We start from the raw sequence: 14,840 nt of genomic DNA, 5'->3' as shown, positions 1-14,840 counted from the left end.
CCGGGGCCGAGGCCGGGGACGGGGACGGGGCCGGGGCGGGGCGGGGCGGGAGCGGACGGGGGGCGCGCCCCGGGCCGCGGGCAGGGAGGCTCGGGCGGCCGGGCTCGCGCGCCCATTGGCCGCCGGGCTGCGGGGGGCGGGGGGGGGGGGCCCGAGCCACGTCGGCGGCCCGGGGGGTGGGCGCGGGGCTCGGGTTTCGCCTCGGCCCCTCCCCGCGGTCTGGTCGCGAGGGGCGGGCCCCGGCGCGCGGGGCTGGGGGCCGGAGGGCTCCTGGGAGACGCGCAAGTTCTTTGTCAAGCAACAGATGTTGTGGCTAAAATGCGCCCTCTCTTCCTCCAGTTCCGCAGAATTGGGAGGAGGGAGGGAGGGAGGGAGCGAGGCGCTGGCCCTCCCCAACTTCCAGCGGGGCGCCCCAGTCCCGGCCCTAGACCCCGCCCCAAGATGCGCCCCTAAACCAAATCCAACCCCACTCCCCTAGCGCATCTAGAGTCTGGTCCCAAACGCGAGAGTCTGGAAAGAAACCAGGGTGGCCGAGGTCCCCTGGAACCACCGAGGGTCGCAAACTCAAAGGTCCAGGAGGGCCCAGCGAGCAGCTCCCGTGCGCCGAGGCCGCGGCCCGCGAGCCTGAGCAGCCCTGTGCGTTCCCAGGCCCCGGAGTGCGGGCCCCGGGCTGCTGGATGGTCCCGTTTCCCAAAGGAAATCGGGATTGCAGCTGTCTGATGCTTTCCCTTCTAGACGATGGCAGCGCATTTGGCAGAGCACTACATGCTTTAAACAAATCCTGTCTGTACATTGAAGGCAAGAGTGGTGCTGCCGACACGGAGAAGCTCTGTAGAACTTTCTGCGGTCATGTCCGTGTCTGGGCTGGCCCGCAGTGGTTATCGAGCGCCTGATAGGTTGCTAATGTAACTAAGGCTTTGAAGATTTAATTTTAAGTTTACACTTAAATAGCTGCACGTGGCTCTGGCTATGGTATTGGACGGTACAGGTCTAAGAGCAAAGATTCCGTGTCACAGCCTTTTGGGACTCATTTGAAAACCACAGGTCTCCCTCCAGAAAAATGCACATACGGCCACTGGCACGAGTGTTTGATGAAAGTGTCGGAAGATTCATGAATCTTCTGAAGCCCCACTGATGAGCCTAGGTTAAGCATCCCTGGAACACTAAAGCTGAGGTTGAAGAGAGGAGCCCACTGCCACAGCCCGGGACAGCGGTACTCCCAGAGCATTTCCTTTATCTTTTTCTGTCCCCCTATCCTGATGGTCTAGAAGAGGTCACTGGGCTGTGCAATAAGGATACCAGGACATATCAACATAGATTCAAGTACCTTTTCTTATGAAGACTTATCTGAATCAATTAATGAATAATTATTGTGTGTCCTTCATGGCCTAAGCACTGGACTGGATGATGAGGATACAACGGGGAACAAGACAGTCATCGTGTCCGCGGAGCTAGAGCGTTTGTACAGATCATTCATTCAATAAACTAAGCACCTGCTAAATGTCAGAGTACTGTGAGGAGTCCTGGTTAACTGAGTGGCAAGTCTGTGTGACAAGAGCTGTTCAGTATTATGGGGGTACATCAGAGGGACAGGACCCACATTTGGGGATCCATTGGGGGAAGGCCTCCCAAAGAAAGGGACATCTACACTGAGGCTGAAGATGATAGGCTAAGCCAGACCACAGGGCTGTGGGTATATGAGGGAAGATAAGGTCCTGTGTGAGTTGGCGTGAGCAGTGGAGTTTGAGGTCATGCCCTTGTGACCCTGTATATCCCCACCTGCCCACGGTGAGATGTGGGGATGTCAACTTCAGTGTCACAACCTCCTTAGGGCAGGCAGTGCGGTGCTTAAAAAGAGATATGTCACCCACTGTCAGTATAGAGGCTTAAATTTCCAGCAATAAAGCAACAGTTACTTCGGGTGCAGGCGAGCTCCCTATTAAAATGTGAGGGCACTGAGGTGGGTGGCTTTGTACCTTTGGTGCTCATCACACAGGCACATCCTGTGCCTGTGATGTGAACTGAGTAGGGGGGAGAAGGAGGAGTGGGAGGAGACCCAGAGATCAAGGCTTAAAAGGAGAAGGATTGGGAAGAGAGTAGGAAAGTGGGTGGAGATTGGAGACAGTCTTTGCTTTGCTTATTCACAACTTTGCCATAGGCAGGCCTGGGCCCCTGGGACTGATCCAGACTCTCGGGATTGAGGGCGGCACATCCTCTGCCCTGTTCTAGTTGGCTTTCTGCCAGACACTAGTGGTTTCCAATAGTTAGATTGTTCCAGAGGTAGTCTTGGCTCCTGTGGGAATTACCAGAGAATTCTAGTACTGCTGTGAATCCAAAGGAATTTATATCATTTCCCCTGGGATGGCATCGCTTTTTTTGTTTCTTTTGATGGAACGTCAAATGTCAAAATGACTATTCTTCCCATCGCCACCCTCTACTTTTTTAAAATACCTTATTTATTTGGAGTTTAGGTTTCCTTTACCATTTCAAAAATGTAATTTATTTAAAGTAGAAAAAACAAAACAGTTCACCTACTGTAAACTGTTGAGACCCACATTGAGCATCCGAACTCTTAAGACATACAGTTGAGAGACAACCTTGTAAAAACATTTAACTTTGAAAACCAATGGGGCTCATATCCCAAGACCCACAAGATTGTAGTGAGCCAAGAAACCAAGAAACAGGGAAGTTTGGGCCTCAGGCTCATCGGCTTCAGGCTCGGGGATGGCCAATTGCACCCAGGCTTAAAGTGAAGGAGGTTCCCCACTTCCTATGAAAGCGTTTGCCAGAGCACCAGCATCTCCTGGAAGGGAGCTTTGACACACATATGGTGTCCTGATTTTTGCTGCTGTGGCCTGGGGAGTTCTCTTGATCACTTGGCTCCAGAGACCAAGGAGTTTGCAATCCTTGTCCTGTAGGACTCTAATAATTAGTGTCACCCAGAAAGGAGCTCATAGTTGCATCTGGTGTGCCAATTTTTGTGGCTGCTGCCAGAGAGCACCTCTATATCACCCAGCTCTGATGGCCAGTAAGACTTATTTACTGGGTCCACAGCACTATAATCAAAGGATGCAGAATTCTTAAACAGCTGCCACCCCCAGGGCACAGCAAGAGGCAGCTTAGAGCTGTGAAAGAGGCCTATTAGCTAAGCATCATCAGGCTTAGACTTGAGGAGCAGACTTCTAATTACACATCCATCTAGGGGGGCTGTGATCCTTTCCAGAGATAAACAGAGGGCAGGCTCTACCTTTAGGCTCACCCTCTGCTGCAGTCCAGAGCACCAGTGTCTCCTAGAAGGTACCCATGTCTGGTGCCCACTCTGATGGCTGCTCCCAGGGGACACTTTTACATTGCTTGGCTCTGGTGGCCAGTGGGGCTTGTGCTTGTGATCCCACAGGACTATATATATTTGCATATTTTTAAAAACTGATGCCTGAGAGTCTGACTTCTAGTAAGTCTGACTTACTAGTTGCTGAGATCCTCCTCTTTGGGACATTATCAAGTCTTGGTACATCCTGAACTACTGGGAGCTATTAAACCTATAGTAGACTGCTTGGGCAAGCACAAAGGTTTGAGAGACAACAAAGACCTGGGGCAAGGTTGGGTGACAAGTTTCATCTCCCATACAAGCCCACTCCTTCATGACTGGGAGAGAGGACTGTTTCATCTACTACATAGAAACCACCACAGAGAGTCAAACTAAACAGAAAACACACACACACACACACACACACAAAAAAAAAACAGAACAGAAGACTATGTTCCAAATGAAAAAAAAAAAAAACAAAAAACAGAACATAAAACCTCAGTAAAAGCCTTAGTAAAATGAAGAGAAGTGACTTATACTTATCTCTGATAAAGAATTAAAAGTAATGGTCATAAAGATGTTCACCAAATGGGGAAAAGAGGATGATCACAGTGTAAAATGCAACAAAGAGGTGGAAAATATAAGAAAATACCAAACAGAAGTCACATAGCTGAAGAATACAATAACTGAACTCAAAGATACACTACAGGCCTTCAACAGCCTAAGCAGAAGAAAGGGTTAGTCAACTCAAAGAGCAGTGGAACTCACCCAAACAGAGCAGTAAAAATACAAATAAAAGAGTGAAAAAGAGTAGAGATCATTTAGTGACTTATGGGACAACATCAAATACATTAACATTCTCATCATAAGTTTCTCAGAAGGAAAAAAGAGAGAAAAGGGGACAGGAGTCTTACCTGAAGAAATACTGGTTGAAACTTCCCTAATTTGAGGAAGGAAATAGACATATAGATCCAGGAAGCCTAGAGAATTCCAAATAAGAGGACCCAAAGAGACCCACACCAAAACACATTACAATTAAAATGTCAGAAGATTAAAAGCAGCAAGAAAGAAAAAATGTGTTACAAGAAAATCTTCATAAAATTATCAGCAGATTTTCCAGCGAAAACTTTGCAGGCCAGAAGAGAGTGGTATGATAACATTCAAAGTGCTGAAAGGAGAAACGCCTCCAAACAAGAATACTTTTTACCTAGCAAGGTTATCATTCAGAACTGAAGGAGAAATAAAATGTTTTCCAGAAAAGCAAAAGCTAAAGGGGTTCACCAATAAACCGGCCTTACAAGAAACATTAAAGGGCTGTCTTTAAGCTAAAGAAAGGATGCTAATTAAGTGATAAAAACACACATGAAATCACAAGCCAGCTAGTTTACCAGAGAGAACCGGGAAAACAGACAGCTAAGAAGAGCCCTCCTGGGGTCAGAGCACACCTCAAACACCAATCTCAAAAAATTACCCCTGGAAAGGATTATGAGTTTAATGGGATCTGACTGGGGAGCTGTCTTTGCCCCAGGACATTGGCTAAAACTATAGAGCAATTAGCTGGCTATTAGTGGTGCCTAAAGTTGGTTGTGGTCTAGGAAATAGTCAAAAAGAGCCCTGCTTAAACCACTGTGGTTCCATGCATGTCTGAGGTAGCACCTCCTAAGGAGCAATGTCAGAAGCTTCACAATGTGAGGGAAGAGACTTCCCCTAAAAGACTCCAGCCAACTGGACTATCAACAAATAAATAAGCAAACAACAAGGAGAAGATCTAGAAGAGGAAGACCAGTATCTAGAGTTCTAGGCTATGTTATCTAAAATAATCCAGTTTTCAAAGAAAATTACAAGACAAGGGAAAAAAAAATAGAGGCAACAAGAAGTGCCAATGAGGGAAACCAGATCCTATAGCCAACCAGCCAGAAATCCTGCATCCAGCAAAGCTACCTTTCAAAAGTAGTGATGAAATAAAGACATTGCCAGATAAACAAAACCAGAGAATTCGTTGCTCACAGACCCACCTTACAAGAAGTATTAAAGGAAGTTCTTCAGGCAGAAAGCAAACGACTCAAGAAACTAATTCAAATACACACATGCATACACACACACACACACAAGCACCAGTAAAGATAATAACATAATTATAAAAAGCAATATAGATGTGTATTTCTTCTCCCCATAACTGATTTTAAAATGTATATGTAAAGTATGTATATAGTCGTATTGTTAGGCCTATAACATATAGATACATAATATATTTGGCAATAACAGTATAAAGGAAGTGGATGGGAACAAAACTATATTGGACTGTATTAGATCAGATGATAAATAAAACCAAATCCACAGGACAAATAAAAAGAACCAGAAAAGGCAAATAAAAGGTAAATATAACAAAAGCTATAAATATATATTTGCTTTACTTTCTTTTTTCAGCTCCTTTAAAAGACATAAAATTATATAAAGTAATAACTATAGCAATGTATTGTTAGGTTTGTAACATATCTGTAGATGTAATATGTGTAAAAATAATAGCACGTGCTGGAAAAGAGAATAGTTATCGAGAATGAACATTTCTATATTTCGTTGCAATTAAGTTCGTATATCTAATGTAGATTCTAATGAGTTAAGATGTAGAACATAGGCCTTAGGTCAAGTATTAAGGAAATAACTCAAAAAATATACGGTTGAAAAAAAAACAGTAAGGGACTGAAAATACTACACTGGAAAACATTCACTTAATGCAAAAGAAAGCAGTAAAGGAGGACCAGAGAGACGAAAAAGGCAGAGGGAAAGCATCACCAGCTGGAAATCTGGCTGAACACATAGAAACCAAAGGCATCAGAAATGGTCACCGAAAGGGTAAATATTATGACATTTTTTTCTTATTTAAAACGTTGATAACACATGCATAAGTAAGACACATAATAACAACTGTATATAGGATATAGGCCCAGAGGAGAGAAATGGAAGTCCGTTGTTTTAAGGTTCTTATATTACACATGAAGTAGTGAAGTATCACTGGATGGTAGACCATGACATAGTAAAGATTATGCTGTAAGGGTTAATTCCAGTGGGTTAGGACTTAATCTGAGCTATTTTGCTTAAGTTTCTGCATAGCAAAGGCATGAAACATACCCATTCATAGTATTGCCTTGAAACCAAAGGTCCAAGAAATTTGGGGGCGATTTTTACAACTTTCCGGCATCATTGATTGAGACTCCTGGAGGAGTCCACCATGTAGCAAGAATATGACTGGACATGACTGGACAAGGTGCCATCTGGGGCTACTTGGTTCTGAGGTGTTCAATGTACACAACAGTGGTTCCTGATCCAAGACATAAATTGCATTTGGCTGTGTGACCCTTATAGAAAAAGGAGGCAATAGAAGACTCCTTCTGACATTTCCAGACCCACCCCCCCCCCCCACTGTGAGATGGCCTTTGGTTGGGATGCATGTTTTTACTTTAATGTTGGTATGTATTTACTGTGGAGATATCTATCTATCTATATCTATATCTACATCTATATCTATATGTCTCTGTAAGCATGGCCGTTTTGGGTCCCATGAGTCTTCATCCTTAGCATTTGACTCTTCAACTCCCATTGTTAATGTGAAGTCTCCTCTAAACCCTAAAGCAACACAGAAGTATCAAAGAGTTGAATGAACCAACAAAGGTCATAGAATGGAGTCATAAAAAGTACTCAATCCCAAAGAGAAAAAAAAGAACCCAGAACAGAGGAGATAAGTAGAAACAAATAGCAAGATGATAGACTCAAACCTGACCATGTTAATGGTCATATTAAAGGTAATTTGTAGAAACACTCCAGTTTAAAAGGCAGAGATTGTCAAATTATATAAAAAAGCAACTCCCACCTGTATGCTGCCTACAGGAAATGCATCTTAAACATAAAGATACAAATAGGTGGAAAGGATAGAAGAAATAGACCATGCTGACACTAATCAAAAGAATGTTAGAGTGACTACATTTATATCAGATAAGGAATATTTCCAAAAAAAAAAAAAAAGGAATATTTCCGAGGATAGAATATTGCCAAGAGTAAAGAAAGACATTTCACAATCACATAGGGATCACTTAATCAAGTGAGTATAACAATCCTCAATGTTAATGCACCTAATAGCAAAACTTTAAAATAAATGAAGGAAAAAAATAGCAAAGAGAAATAGACAAATACACAGCTCTGGCCATAAGTTTTTAGAAAATGCTCCCTCAATAGCTAATGGAACAAGTAGCAAATCAGGAAAAATATACTAGACCTGAACAACTCTAGCAATGCTCGGCCTGATTAACGTTTTAAAAAACTCCACCCAATAACAGCAGCATACATGTTACTCTCAAGTGTAAAAATTCACCAAGATAAAACATTTTCTGGCCCATAAAACAAGTCTCAATACATTTAAATGGAGGGCCTGTTACTACCAACTGTTGGATTTCAGGGGCAAAGCCGAAGTAGCCAATGAAAGAGCTAGCCTCAGGCAATGAAAAACTAGCCTATCTCAGGACTTCCAGTTTCAGCCTCAACAAATAAAGACCTTAGAGGTTGTCACTCCTGGATTTACAATAACAGAAAAAAAAAAAAAAAAAAAAAAAAAGCTGAACAAAATGAGAATCAGTGACTTCTTGGACCCACCAGAAAACTGAGATTGCAGAGCAAACCATCACCCTCAAATCCGGACAGATAGGTGAAGGCAGAGCCACGGTTAGTTTACCTGGAGCAGAAGCTGCTGGAACCAAAAACTGATAGGAACACTAAAATGGCAATTTTGCTGAATTGCTGGAGTCAATGTGTGGACTACAGGGAGAGCGAGCATCTCGAGTGCTATAGGCTTGAGGGCAGAGGGCAGACTTTTATGGGTTTTACCGCCATGAATGCCACCAGGTTCTCATGGTGAAGTGTCAAGAGAAAAATCACCTTCTGTCTCTGGTAGGTAGAAGGGGAAAGTAACCATTCTTTTTTTTTTTTTCCACACTACAATAGTTAATTGTATTTATTCAAGGCTCATATTGCAAGCATTAAACCAAGCATGGGCTTTGATTCTGTGAGCCCAGATTCACATATTTAGGAAGATAAAAGCAAACTGTGATCCACGTATATGGATGAAAAACTAAAGGCTCACAGTTAATCACATCATGGTTTTAAATTTCTACAGCCTAGAAGCCAGAAGTCACAGATCTTTTAGGTCTTTCTGGATGTCCGACAAGGTATCTGCACTTTTCTAGAGCTGGGCAACCTCATCATCCTTCAGCTTTTGGTTGATCACACTGGTTAAGCCCCAAGCATTCAGGATACACAGAAGACTCAGGAAGACTTCGTTCTCAATATCATACATGCCCTTCACCATTGTTGACACTGGATGAATCCTGGAGAGATTTTTCAACATGGATTCAATGAGATCAGCCACACTTAATCCAATAGCCCAGTTGGTATATCCTTTTAGTTTGATGACTTCATAGGCACTTTTCAACCACCGTCTTATGTACCTCCTTCCAATTTTCACTGTCGTTGTCTGTTCTCATTTCTGGATTCAGTTCCTGAAGAGAAACACCTGCCACATTCACTCCACTCCACACAGCCACACTTGAGTCTCCATGTTCTCCCAAAATCCATCCATGGCAGCTGCTGGGATGAATGCCAAATTTTTCAGCCTTAAAATAGCAAATTCTAGCAGAATCCAGATTTCACCCACTTCCAATCACACGGTGCTTGGGTAGTCCACTTAGTTTCCAGGTAACATATGTAAGAACATCCACTGGGTTGGAAACCACAATTATGATACAATGAGGACTGTACTTGACTCTCTGAGGAATAATGAATTTGAAGACATTAACATTCCTTTGCACCAGATTGAGGCGGCTCTCTCCCTCCTGCTGGCGGACTCCTGCAGTCAACACCACAATCTTAGAATTGGCAGGCACAGAGTAATCTTTATCTGTCACAATTTTAGGTGTCTGAAGAAATAAGCTCCCATGCTGTAGATCCATCATTTCTCCTTTGAGTTTATCTTTTAAAACATCCACAAGGGCAAGTTCATCAGCCAGAGACTTTCCCAGAATGCTGATGGCACATGCCATACCAACTTGTCCAACACCAACTACAGTGATCTTATTGTTTGGGATCGCTACCTCTTCTTCTGCAACTGGTGCAATCAGTTTTCCCTTAAGAGTTGCCATTGTGCCCCGAGACAACTGGCTGTAAGAGTCGCGTGAAGAAGACAATGTTCTAAAAAAAAAAAAAAAAAAAAAAAAAAAAAAAAAGACAATGTTCTAAAGTAACCATTCTGAACCCAGTAACCATTATGCTCAGAGTGTTCTCCATGACAAAGAACTACTCTCCAGTGAACAAGACTTTCCAGAGCCTTATCTTACCTGGGGGAAGGGCACTTCCCTGTCTCTCCCTCCAGTTAACGATGACTGTGCCAGGAAGGGTAGATTAAAGAGCAGGAAGATGAGTTAGGAAACCATTGCCAATTTAACAAAGAGTACAACTTTGATATCTCAGACCAAGCTATTTTTATCTCTGGTGCTATTAACTGAACTGTGTTTCCCGCCTGCTACCTTCCCTCCGTCATACGTGGAAGCCCGAACTCCCAGTGTGACAATAGTTGGAGATGAAGTCTTTAGGAGGTAATAAAGGTTAAATGAGCTCATGAGTGTAGGGGCCTAATCTGATACGAATAATGGCATTATAAAAGGAAGAAGAAATAGAAGAGAGAGATCTCCCCCTCATAGCTTGCCTGCATGCACACACCAGAGAAAGGCCATCTTAGGATATAGCAAGAAGGTGGCTATCTATGATCCAGGAAGAGTCCTCACCAGAGACCAGCCTCAGGGGCTCTGATATTGGATGTCCAACATCCAAAACATGGAAAAATAAATCTGTTCTTAAAGCCACCCGGCCTGTAGTATTTTGTTATGGCAGCCTGGATAGACTAATATACCTGGCAATTATACTTTATGGTTGTCCACGGCCCTAGATTATTTGTAGAGAGGGAAGAGGATGCCAGTCGAAAACGGAAGAGCCTAAAAAAAATGCAAGAAAGAATAGGCAACTGATGAAGCAAAGTTCTCAATCAAGGAAATCAATCAATCAATCAAGGAAAGCCAGGTACTCGCACCTAAACATTGACATAAGAACAAAATTCTGCATTAATTTCAGAAGATCCACGCATCACCTGGAGCGCCTTATGGACTCCTGTCTGTCCTGGGGAAACCTGTTAGATTGGGACCAAGAACTTTGGCGGGAGATGGGGGTGGCAGTGGGGGGGGGCGGGACGTGTTGGTTAACAGGACACAAGAAGGAAGTTGGAGGAGGAGGAAGGCCAGCCTTTGGATCTGACATGTTAAGACTCAGTGTCTCCACGGAGTATGAGGGGGCAGAAGCAGAGGTTTTGGGGCATAGAAAAGATTGAAAAGCTTAAGATCCACTCAAATTAGGGAGGAAAATGAGGAAATAAGTAGTAATGTGAAAAAGAAATCCAGGTTTTTAGGGACAGCCAGCTGAAATGGGATTACATATAATAATACTATTATTATATGGCTGCTGTAGAACCCCTCAGCCTGATGTGTGATTTCACCAGCTCTGTGAAGCAGGTGTGAGCAACAGCAGCACTTGTGGCAGAAAAAAAAAAAAGAATGTGGGATTTATTACAAATTGAGGATTGACAAAGAGAATACAGGGATAGAGTTGCTATAAAGTAGGGCAGATTTTAAATGAGGATCTAACTGTAAAATATTGGATAAGGAAGGAAGAGGGGAGAAGGAGAGAGAAAGAGAGGCAGGAAGGGAGAGAGAGAGAGAGGGAGGGAGACAGAGGGAGGGAGAGAGAGAGGAAGGAAGGAAGGAAGGAAGGAAGGAAAGAAGGGAGGGAGGGAGGGGGAGGGAGGGAGGGAGGGAGGAAGGAATTAGTGTTAGGGATGCTTGGCCTGCCCTAGGGCATTGAATTCCTTATTCTGAATGTATGGAATTTGATAGCCGTCAGTAGGGATTTAGAGAAAGGTCTCTTTTGTTTGTTGAAGGGTTGTAACTAAGCCCTGTAGGCAGGAAGTTGCCAGGGTGCTCTGGTCGGCTCCCAGTGTCCTCAGCCCTTGTCTCTAGGGGAGGGGGCTCTGCGGTGTCCTGGCTCTCACAGGGGGCTGGAAACAGGTTTCTCCTAAACTTCGGGGCTGGTGTGAAGCCACCTCCACCCACAGAGCTTCTCTTCTCAGGTTTGCTGGGGGGCGGGGGGGGTGGATTAGAGAAGTATGTTCTACTACCCACACTCCTTGGTGGATCTCAGAAGAGGCGATGTTTCCAAGTTTCCCGCACAGGATGTCGTAGACATAAAGTACCAATGACCCTACCCTAAAAGGTACCTGAAAGCCATTCAGGATTATTTATTACTGGTAAGCCGAAAGGTCATCAAACAGATGTTGTACTCCATAACAAATATGTTTTTTTCTCCACCTGAAAAATTATGCAAGTAACACATATTCTTATAGAAGAACTGTAAATGTGGATAAACAAAGATGAAAAACACCCCAAATCCTACCACCCAGAGATAACCATGTCAAGCCTCTTGTTGTATATCAGACCTGACACTTTCATTTGCAGGTGCAGACATGTATGTTTTATGAAAATGGTATCATATTGTATACAGTGTTTTGCATTCCTTCTCGAATTTATCAGTCCCTTGTGAACATTGCCAGTCAGTGTCCATCTACACAACATTCCTTTTTTTTTTTTTTAAGATTTATTTATTCATGATAGACAGAGAGAGAGAGAGGCAGAGACACAGAAGGAGGGAGAAGCAGGCTCCATGCCGGGAGCACGATGCGGGACTCGATCCTGCGGCCCCAGGATTGAGCCCTGGGCCAAAGGCAGGTGCCAAACCTGCCCAGCCACGCAGGGATCCCCTACACAACATTCCTAATGGCTGCATGAGATCCTGCCACTCTTCAATTATTGGATGTACTGCAATTGTTTCAGGTAGCCTTTGACACAATAATGCTACCTAGTGAGTGACCATAAAAAGGCAGTGGCTTATAAGAATAAACATTTGTTTACTTTACAAGATTGCAGGAGTTCAGCTACTCTGGCCTTGGCTGGGCTGTTCTCTGCTGGGCTCACTTATACCTTTGCAGTCAGCTACCTGTTAGCTGAGCAATCCTCATTTTGACTTGTTCACATGTCTGCGACTGGGTGGCTACTGGCTTCTTTAGGATGCTCACAGTTGGGACAACCAGGGCAGTTCTGGTCTGTCCGGGTGAGTTATCCTTCAGGAGGCTAGCCCCAGCGTGTTCCTGTGGCTATTCCGAGGCAGCAATGTGCAAGCCCTTTTGCAAGCCTCTGCTTGTGTCCTATTTGCTCACATCCTGTTGGCCAAAGCGCAAACCATGTGGCCAACCACACAGAGTAGAACAGCTTGGCACAATGATGGGCAAACGGTGTGGATCCAGGGAGGGGTAGAGGACTGGGGACTTTTTCTACAGTAAATTCTTGTACGAATATCTTGGCGTGTTATCTGATTGTTCTGTGGAACAAATCCCTACAAGTAGAACTGCTGGGTATATCATTTTCTGAAGACTCTGAAGATAAACTCCCAAATAGTGCTCCAGAAAGGTAGACCACATTACATTCCCACTAACGGCAAGTAACAGAGCAGATTTCTAAATGACTATCAGGTATAGAAAAATATGCAAACTGTGGACACTCCACGGATCTGTACTTAAGTTGTATGATGTGCCCCCAAAGGCTCATAGACATAAACCAGGAAAATTAAGGTCACCTTGGAAGTCTCAAGAGAGGCACCCCAGTGTGAGTGTGGTTCTCTGGAAATGCATGTCCTATTCTTTCCTGAAGAAGTATTGGAAAAACTTGAAATGAACAAACAAAAAGAAACGCCCACAAATAACAACAACAACAACAACAGAAGTATTGGAAAGACTCTAGATAATGTGGAGGGACAGAGAGGGTAAACATAGATCCTGGTTTTCATGGAACTCTCTTGGTTTACCCAATTGTCTTGGTTTAATTATTAAGTGAACCAATTTCACTCTCAAAAGATTTCCATTTTGGATTACAGATCTTATAATGCCCAGGTAAATGTCACCTTAACTAAAATCACTCTCTTTGATTTCAAACTCTTTCATTCATGCAACTCATGATTCTTTGAGTTTTGTGTTTTGGGGTTTTGTTCTGTGTCAGACACTGTACTAGGCATTGATGATAAAGTAGTGGTCTCTGTTTTCAGTCTGAAATACTTCCGGAGAGAAATATTGATGGGATAATCACAGAAATCCACGAGGAACTACAGCAGTGGTGAATGCTACAAGGGAGAAATCCATGGTTCTAAGAGGGTCTATTTAGTAGACAGATCTGATCTTTTTGCAGGTGTCAAGGGTGAGTCCAAGGGGAAGTATTGCTTTAGCTGAGCTTGGAAGGATACTTTAGATTTACCCAGGGGGAAGCATTCCTGGGGCAGGTTAGAGCATGTATGAAGATTCTGACCAAAAGAAGCAGGTACAGACAAGGATGCGAAGGAAGATTCATGTAGCCATGGTGGAGAGAACCAGGGGAACTTGGAGTGAGATCAGACTGGAGAGCTTACCCAGCATCCCCACATCTCTCTTCCTTCCCAGCACAATTTCCATTTTGTTCAGGAATTCAGACGTCCTGGAACATGGTGTTTTGTCTCAAGAGACACTGCCTTCATTCCCAGTTCAAGGGAGTGGTCCCTTTCCCAGTAATTTAATTCAGCTTGTGCCCTGATTCTTGCAAATGAGAAGAGAAGGAAAGTTTCCTGTGGACTTCCAACTTCCCTTGTTCCTAAGTGTGAGTCAAAAGAAAAGATAGTCTTTAATTGTTCCTGTGAGTTTTGTCAAATCTGGATGTGAGGGGTGGGGGTCGGGGGGGGGGGTGGGCAGCTGCAGCCGTCTTCTCCTCCTGAAGATGAAGCTGGCAGCAAGGGTGGTGGGGTAGCCATGTGGAAAGAACTTTTCCCTTGATAAATGTGGACTTGCTGAATCAACCTGCTCCAAGGCCATGCTACCTCAGGACTTCCTGTGATACGGGGCATATACCTTCTGAAATTCCTTATTGTTCAATCAAGATTGAGCCGAGTTCTCATACTCATGGTCAAAATGTCATGATAAGAAAGAAGGGGGTAGGGGCACCTGGGTGGCTCAGTGGTTGAGCATCTTCCTTTGGCTCAGGGCATGATCCCAGGGTCCTGGGATCAAGTCTCGCATCAGGCTCCCCGCAGGGAACCTGCTTCTCCCACTGCCTATGTCTCTGCCTCTCTGTGTCTCTCGCTAATAAATAAATAAAATCTTCAAAAAATTTTAAAAAAGAAAGAAGACCATGTCTCTTATTTATGTTGGAGGCTATGTTAAGGACTGGGTTTTTTTTCTGCCTTTATCCTAAGATCTATTGAAAGTCATTAGAGAATTTTAAGCAGAGAGCATGACCCATATTTTCAATTTGCAAAAGGTCTCTTTTGCTACTTCATGGAGAAATTCTAAAGGGACAAGAGTGGATGCAAG

The 14,840-nt window shown here is 43.9% G+C and overlaps 1 pseudogene; it reads right to left on the bottom strand.

Annotated features, from left to right (window-relative positions):
- Window positions 1–8,312: 8,312 nt before the first annotated feature.
- LOC112930467 (L-lactate dehydrogenase B chain-like) lies at window positions 8,313–9,495 on the bottom strand (annotated as a pseudogene).
- Window positions 9,496–14,840: the final 5,345 nt, after the last annotated feature.

This window comes from Vulpes vulpes, chromosome 5 (genome assembly GCF_048418805.1).
Source record: "Vulpes vulpes isolate BD-2025 chromosome 5, VulVul3, whole genome shotgun sequence".
NCBI classification, from domain to species: Eukaryota; Metazoa; Chordata; class Mammalia; order Carnivora; family Canidae; genus Vulpes; species Vulpes vulpes.
This window is presented reverse-complemented; position numbering and strand designations above follow the sequence as displayed.